Genomic DNA, 8753 nt, shown 5'->3' with positions numbered 1-8753 from the left:
TCAGGTACGTAATGCACAGTAGAGATACATTGTCGGGAGGTGGAACCCGAAAAATGTACAAGTCCGGGAATACGGGGTGCATCGTATGTAACGTTCGATGTACATATAAAGCCTGGTAGGTGTTGGGATTATATCTGCAACACGGGCATTATCGAAAGATGGTTAAGTGGAGTCACCCAATGGGTGCCGTGCGTTATCAGGTACGTAATGCACAGTAGAGATACATTGTCGGGAGGTGGAACCCGAAAAATGTACAAGTCCGGGAATACGGGGTGCATCGTATGTAACGTTCGATGTACATATAAAGCCTGGTAGGTGTTGGGATTATATCTGCAACACGGGCATTATCGAAAGATGGTTAAGTGGAGTCACCCAATGGGTGCCGTGCGTTATAAGGTACGTAATGCACAGTAGAGATACATTGTCGGGAGGTGGAACCCGAAAAATGTACAAGTCCGGGAATACGGGGTGCATCGTATGTAACGTTCGATGTACATATAAAGCCTGGTAGGTGTTGGGATTATATCTGCAACACGGGCATTATCGAAAGATGGTTAAGTGGAGTCACCCAATGGGTGCCGTGCGTTATCAGGTACGTAATGCACAGTAGAGATACATTGTCGGGAGGTGGAACCCGAAAAATGTACAAGTCCGGGAATACGGGGTGCATCGTATGTAACGTTCGATGTACATATAAAGCCTGGTAGGTGTTGGGATTATATCTGCAACACGGGCATTATCGAAAGATGGTTAAGTGGAGTCACCCAAAGGGTGCCGTGCGTTATAAGGTACGTAATGCACAGTAGAGATACATTGTCGGGAGGTGGAACCCGAAAAATGTACAAGTCCGGGAATACGGGGTGCATCGTATGTAACGTTCGATGTACATATAAAGCCTGGTAGGTGTTGGGATTATATCTGCAACACGGGCATTATCGAAAGATGGTTAAGTGGAGTCACCCAATGGGTGCCGTGCGTTATCAGGTACGTAATGCACAGTAGAGATACATTATCGGGAGGTGGAACCCGAAAAATGTACAAGTCCGGGAATACGGGGTGCATCGTATGTAACGTTCGATGTACATATAAAGCCTGGTAGGTGTTGGGATTATATCTGCAACACGGGCATTATCGAAAGATGGTTAAGTGGAGTCACCCAATGGGTGCCTTGCGTTATCAGGTACGTAATGCACAGTAGAGATACATTGTCGGGAGGTGGAACCCGAAAAATGTACAAGTCCGGGAATACGGAAAAGTTCCCCATGAAAGGCTGGGGATACAATTATTGATACAAATAATGTGCCTAAGGGTACATTTATTTTTCTAAGTCCCAGAAATCCGTCACTGAACATCACGACTTACGAAGACATGTTCCCCCGGTCCTCCCATATACGGCACGGGGACAAGTATGAAGAATGAAAATCATGTGTGTATGGAACATATAATGTGCCTGAGAGCACATTTTTTTTCTAAGTCCCAGAAATCCGTCACTGAACATCACGACTTACGAAGACATGTTCCCCCGGTCCTCCCATATACGGCACGGGGACAAGTATGAAGAATGAAAATCATGTGTGTATGGAACATATAATGTGCCTGAGAGCACATTTTTTTTCTAAGTCCCAGAAATCCGTCACTGAACATCACGACTTACGAAGACATGTTCCCCCGGTCCTCCCATATACGGCACGGGGACAAGTATGAAGAATGAAAATCATGTGTGTATGGAACATATAATGTGCCTGAGAGCACTTTTTTTTTCTAAGTCCCAGAAATCCGTCACTGAACATCACGACTTACAAACACATCTTCCCCCGGTCCTCCCATATACGGCACGGGGACAAGTATGAAGAATGAAAATCATGTGTGTATGGAACATATAATGTGCCTGAGAGCACATTTTTTTTCTAAGTCCCAGAAATCCGTCACTGAACATCACGACTTACAAACACATCTTCCCCCGGTCCTCCCATATACGGCACGGGGACAAGTATGAAGAATGAAAATCATGTGTGTATGGAACATATAATGTGCCTGAGAGCACATTTTTTTTCTAAGTCCCAGAAATCCGTCACTGAACATCACGACTTACGAAGACATGTTCCCCCGGTCCTCCCATATACGGCACGGGGACAAGTATGAAGAATGAAAATCATGTGTGTATGGAACATATAATGTGCCTGAGAGCACATTTTTTTTCTAAGTCCCAGAAATCCGTCACTGAACATCACGACTTACGAAGACATGTTCCCCCGGTCCTCCCATATACGGCACGGGGACAAGTATGAAGAATGAAAATAATGTGTGTATGGAACATATAATGTGCCTGAGAGCACATTTTTTTTCTAAGTCCCAGAAATCCGTCACTGAACATCACGACTTACGAAGACATGTTCCCCCGGTCCTCCCATATACGGCACGGGGACAAGTATGAAGTATGAAAATTTTTGGTCACAGCGTGAAATCCCTCTAATGATCATGAAAATAGCATCGGATCACTTATCTGACCATAAAAAGTGAACCAAAACCCTATTTGGACAAACTTTTTGGTCCTATGAAAAATTCACTTTTCATATATGTCATGGTCGAAAATTTTCTAAGTCCCAAAAAATCACATATTCTCGAATATCTCGAAAACTACGTATCGGACAGGAGTCAACCAAGGTGTTTTAGAAAGGTCTTTACAAGCTCTATTTAATGAGCCATAGCGACTTTCAAGTGATTTTTTGACACTTTTTCGCATATCGGCATCCTTGGTTCCCATACTGGCCATAGGCCATAGGGCACCGAACGGCCAACTTTTGGTCCGGGGGTGAAATTTTTTTTTCACGAGATTTTGATGAAAATGGCTTCGGAACGCGTTTCTAATAATGAAAAGTGAAACCAAACAGTATTTGCGAAGAAAAAATTGTCCTATGAAAAAATCACTTTTTCTTAGGGTACGGGTCAAAAATTTTCTAAGTCCCAAAAAATCACTTATTCTCGAATATCTCGAAAACTACGTATCGGACAGGGGTCAACCAAGGTGTTTTAGAAAGGTCTTTACAAGCTCTATTTAATGAGCCATAGCGACTTTCAAGTGATTTTTTGACACTTTTTCGCATATCGGCATCCTTGGTTCCCATACTGGCCATAGGCCATAGGGCACCGAACGGCCAACTTTTGGTCCGGGGGTGAAATTTTTTTTTCACGAGATTTTGATGAAAATGGCTTCGGAACGCGTTTCTAATAATGAAAAGTGAAACCAAACAGTATTTGCGAAGAAAAAATTGTCCTATGAAAAAATCACTTTTTCTTAGGGTACGGGTCAAAAATTTTCTAAGTCCCAAAAAATCACATTTTCTCGAATATCTCGAAAACTACTTATCGGACAGGGGTCAACCAAGGTGTTTTAGAAAGGTCTCAACAAGCTCTAAATAATGGGCCATAGCGACTTTTTAGTGATTTTTTGACAAATTTTGTCATATCGGCATCCCGAGTTCCCATACTGGCCATAGGCCATGGGGCCCCGAACGAAAAAATTTTGGTCCGAGGGTCAAAATTTTTTTTCTCATAAATTTGTTCAAAACGCCGTCGGAACGCGCCTTAGATCATGAAAAGTGAAAAGAAACAGTATTTTGCAAAAGTTGGGGTGGCCTATGACTTACATGGCCACGTCCTAGGTCCGAGTTCCCGAGGTCGTGTTCTTCAGTGGCGGAAAAAAATGGCCACTTGTGGGAGATGCAAAATGTTCATTTTGTATTATAGGGGACACACTATCGAAGCGAAAATTTCAGAAATGGCCTAAAACGTGAAGAAATGATGGGGTATGTACGAAAAGAAGGTTTTTATGGTCAAACGGTGAAAATTTTTTTTTTATGAAAAATTTTGGTCTCCCACCGTTCATGAATTTCTAGGACCAAAAATCGAAAAATTTGAAAACTTCACGATCGAAAGGGAAACGCATATGTGGTGTTCCTAGGTGTGTACGGTGTACGAAAAACGGGTTCACGATGAGATATCAGGCAAATAAGTGGACCTAAAGTGAGTTATACGGGTAAGACGAGGTGTCCAAAGACCGAAATAGGGGTACCAACTGAGAACGAAATGAAGGTCCCCGAAGTCGCCATACAAGTTATAGGAGGTGTCCAAAGTACGAAAAGAGTTCCATATTCGGCTGTTCCTACTATATGGTTCCCTGATTGCTGCTCCAAGGAGTAGTGAGGAAGTGTCCAAAGGTCTGTTGGGGGTATCGAGGTGATACCCTCGACGGACAATATGCACGAAAAGTGGTTCGATGATCTATCCTGTAGGTCGTACGGCAGCCATACCCGGCTGGAAGTACCGCGGTAATTCCGCAATAAAACGTTCGCCAGACGAACAAACAAATTGAATTAGCTCATCGTAGTGTACGGAAACGAAACGAAAATGTAAGGTGATTAGGGATCCGGGAGCAATCTCGCGATCCCATGGTTCGGTGTAAGAAATGATACGAAGTGTTCATAAGTCTCCTCTGGAGGCAGAACCATCGTAGCAAAGTTCGGGAACCCAAGGGTCACAAAAACTCGTAGGACGATATCCACGAATAATCGGGGACTTGTGGGGACTACCGTGCCCTGACAAGTCAACTACACCTTAACTGGTGATGGTCGTCCTACGGGGACCTGCGGGGAACAAAAGGGTCACAAAAACTCGTAGGACAATATCTCCGAATAATCGGGGACTTGTGGGGACCACCGTGCCCTGACAAGTCAACTACACCTTAACTGGTGATGGTTGTCCTACGGGGACCTGCCGGGAACCCAAGGGTCACAAAAACTCGTAGGACGATATCCACGAATAATCGGGGACTTGTGGGGACTACCGTGCCCTGACAAGTCAACTACACCTTAACTGGTGATGGTCGTCCTACGGGGACCTTCAGGGAGCCGCAGTAAGTCGCAGGTCGTATGCGAGCCTTGATTGGTCCTGTTGGGGGCGTGCGGGGTGTAATGCCTCGGTACGTCAAATGTTGGTGTACGATGTACATCGATAATCTGACATCCTCCTGAACAACCTTTGCTCGTGTGGTTATTGGCGCTGTGGAGTCGGTGTACTGCCGCAGGTCAATGAGAGTGGTCACAACAAAGATTGTGTCACCTGATGAACGTAGAAAGAGAGTCTGCGGGGACTGGTGCCCTGGTAGACAAAAAATATCGAACAAGCAATTGACGAAGACGAATTCTGGTTGATCCTACCAGTAATATACGCTTGTCTCAAAGGTTAAGCCATGCATGTCTAAGTACAAACATAAATGAATGTGAAACCGCATAAGGCTCAGTACAACAGCCATAATTCACAAGATCATCCACCCATCAGTTACTTGGATAACTGTGGAAAAGCCAGAGCTAATACATGCAACATGCCGGGACCGCTGTCCGCTTGCGGGCGGTGGAACTGGTGCACTTATTAGTAAAACCAATCGCCTCCGGGCGGCTTGAGTTGAAGTCTGGATAAGGATGCCGATCGTATGGTCGCTTGACCGACGACAGATCTTGCAAATGTCTGCCCTATCAACTATTGATGGTAGTGTAGAGGACTACCATGGTTGCGACGGGTAACGGGGAATCAGGGTTCGATTCCGGAGAGGGAGCCTGAGAAATGGCTACCACATCCAAGGAAGGCAGCAGGCGCGTAAATTACCCAATCCCGGCACGGGGAGGTAGTGACGAGAAATAACAATATGGACCTCTCTAACGATGGTCCATAATTGGAATGAATTGAGCATAAATCCTTCAATAAGGATCAAGTGGAGGGCAAGTCTGGTGCCAGCAGCCGCGGTAATTCCAGCTCCACTAGCGTATATTAAAGTTGTTGCGGTTAAAACGTTCGAAGTTGATTCCCCGTCCAGACACGCGACCGCCGCGGGCGCCCGGCACACGCCGGATACGTTCGTGCGCGAGCTCGCGGCTGCGACTCACAATGGTGTGCCTGGGCGTCAACCTCGTGATCGGTCGGGCACGTCCCGAGCCGGTGCGTGGTGCCCGGGCAGCTCCCATTTACCTTGAACAAATTAGAGTGCTTCAAGCAGGCTAGTACAAAAGCGTCCACACCCGCCCAGGGTTGGCGTTGGCCGAGAATAATCTTGCATGGAATAATGGAACATGACCTCGGTCTGAGTCTTTTGGTTGGTTTTGTATAGACCCAGAGGTAATGATTAACAGAAGTAGTTGGGGGCATTGGTATTACGGCGCGAGAGGTGAAATTCGTAGACCGTCGTAGGACCAACTGAAGCGAAAGCGTTTGCCATGGATGCTTTCATTAATCAAGAACGAAAGTTAGAGGATCGAAGGCGATTAGATACCGCCCTAGTTCTAACCGTAAACGATGCCAATCAGCAATTGGGAGACGCTACTACATTCGGTGCTCTCAGTAGCTTCCGGGAAACCAAAATCGGGTTCCGGGGGAAGTATGGTTGCAAAGTTGAAACTTAAAGGAATTGACGGAAGGGCACCACAAGAAGTGGAGCTTGCAGAGGCGAGCTGTCAAAGGAAGCAAGCGGACGCTTTCCGTGAGCTCCTTATGATATAGTGTTTTTCGTTTAAAAAACTTACAAAGTGGTGGTGCAAATTTGTTAGAGTGGTGTACGAACACATATTTTGCGCAAACACCGTGAAGTTTTGGTGAAAAACAGTGGAAAAACGTCGATTTTGGCACACAAACATTGCGTCGTGCACCGGTGCGTGTGGCCACGAAGGGTGCGTGTGTGGTTCCGTTAGTGCGTGCGAGCGTAGCGCTCCCTTTCGGTGCGGTTGAAGGGGAGCCCGCAGCCGCTGTGCAGCGTATTTTGTTACGGACAGGAGCGGAACAGTGATAAAACATTACCCCCTAACGAGGGAAGAAACATTCAGTGAAAAACAGTGCGGAAAAGTGCGTTGACCAGCAAGCAGATACCACGTGCTAAGGGCACGTGAACTTAGCACGTAAGGGCTTGGCTGTGTCGGTGAGTGCGTGCGTAGGGTGACGTGCCGTGGTTTGACGTCTGGACAGTGGGCACACCATCGGTCATCCCGGTTGTTGTCCTGGGAGAATTCCCCCCTAGTGCCACCAGCGCCCTCTATGGGGCACTAGCGGAAGTTTCTCCGGAGACACAAACCAAAAGCTCCGCACAAACAAGCGTGCTATAATCAAATGCGGGCTGCATACCGGCCAGGCGCACGTGTCCAGTGACTTTAACGCTGGACAAAGCGACGAACCGTGCAGCAGCATAATGTCGGGAGTAGAGAGCGATGATTCGGTGGAGGTGGTTCCCGAAATCATCAAGACAAAGAAAAGGAGACTTTCTCCGCGCGTAGTGGTGACACCCCTGGAATTGTCGCCAGGGACGATGTCGTCACTACGGAGCTCTCAGGGGGCACCCAAGCCAGCCCCGAGAACACCGTTGGAAGAGCCGGACGAGGGAGCGCGGAAGCGTACCGCCCCCGCCCCGACGCCGTCGCCGAGGAGGTCTATGTCTCCTGAGATGCTGGCACCAGCCGCATCGGAGCCGACCAGCTTCCCGACGGCAGAAGTGTCGGACAGACATGCGCGGCAGTACGAGCGGGTGTTGGAGAAGCTCGAGGAGCTTACCGCTCTTTACCGAAAGAGCCAGGAGGAGAATTCGAGGCTCCGTGCGGAGCTCGATATATATCGAACGGGGGTGCGAACCGTTGTGCAGCTGGAGAATTCAGCGACTGGCGTGCGCTTGGGAAACCAAGCCTCTTCCAAGTTGCAGCCCAGCAAAAGGACACTCAGGCGCTCTCAGCAGAGGGAGAGAGCCGAGGCACGCCAGTCGCAGGGTCCTGCCCAGCATCGCATGCTGGAACTGCAGGAGCAGCTGCGCCGTGAGATCCAGGAGGAAGAGAAGCAGATGAGGGCGAGGAGCGGGCACGGGCAGCGGTCCCAGCCCCTGCAACAGCCGTACGACTTTCCGGCATCGGAAACCAGGCGGCAGCAGCAGCAATCCTACCGTGACGCCCTGGTAGGTGGTTGGCAGGTTGTGGGGAAGCGGCAAAAGGCCCAGCCTTCAGCTGCACCTCAGCAGCGGCAGCGGCCGCAACCAGCAACCAAGAGCCAACGCCCCGCACAGGCAAACCGGCGGACGAAAAGGCGACGACCAGACGCCATTCTGGTGGTCCCAGCACCGGGGGTCTCCTTCGCCGAGATGTACCGACCCATCCGGACGAGCCCGGCCCTGGAGGATGTCCAGCACTGCATCCGTATCGGCAAGCGGACACCGAAGGGGAACCTTCGGATGGAGCTGGCACGGGACATGGACTCGGCGGCGCTGTGCAGCCGCATTCAGTCCACGCTGGGAGAGCTGGGATCCGCCAGGGTCCTGACGGAGATGGCGGAGGTTGTGTTGAAAAACGTTGACAACCTCACGGAGGAGGAGACGATCAGGGAGGCGTTGAAGGCGGCACTCGCCAAGGAGCCAGCGGTGGCCTCGCTTCGCATCTGGGAGCGGGCAGATGCCACAAAGCGGGCCCGCGTGCGGCTACCGCGAGTGGAAGCGGAAGCCCTGCTCCAAAAAGATCGCCTTATTATAGACTACTCCTCGTGTCGGCTGGAGGAGGCCCCCAGGCTGGAGGCGGCAAAGCGCCGTTGCTTCCGGTGCCTGGAAAGGGGCCACATGGCAGCGGACTGCGTCGGGCCCGATCGCAGCAACTGCTGCATCAGATGCGGAGCTCCTGGCCATCGGGCGGCCAGCTGCAGCAGTGCGGTTAGCTGCATTCGGTGTGGAGGACCACATCGAA

The sequence above is a fragment of the Anopheles stephensi genome, unplaced genomic scaffold, assembly GCF_013141755.1.
Source record: "Anopheles stephensi strain Indian unplaced genomic scaffold, UCI_ANSTEP_V1.0 ucontig142, whole genome shotgun sequence".
Lineage (NCBI taxonomy): Eukaryota > Metazoa > Arthropoda > Insecta > Diptera > Culicidae > Anopheles > Anopheles stephensi.
Note: the sequence above shows the minus strand (reverse complement) of the source record.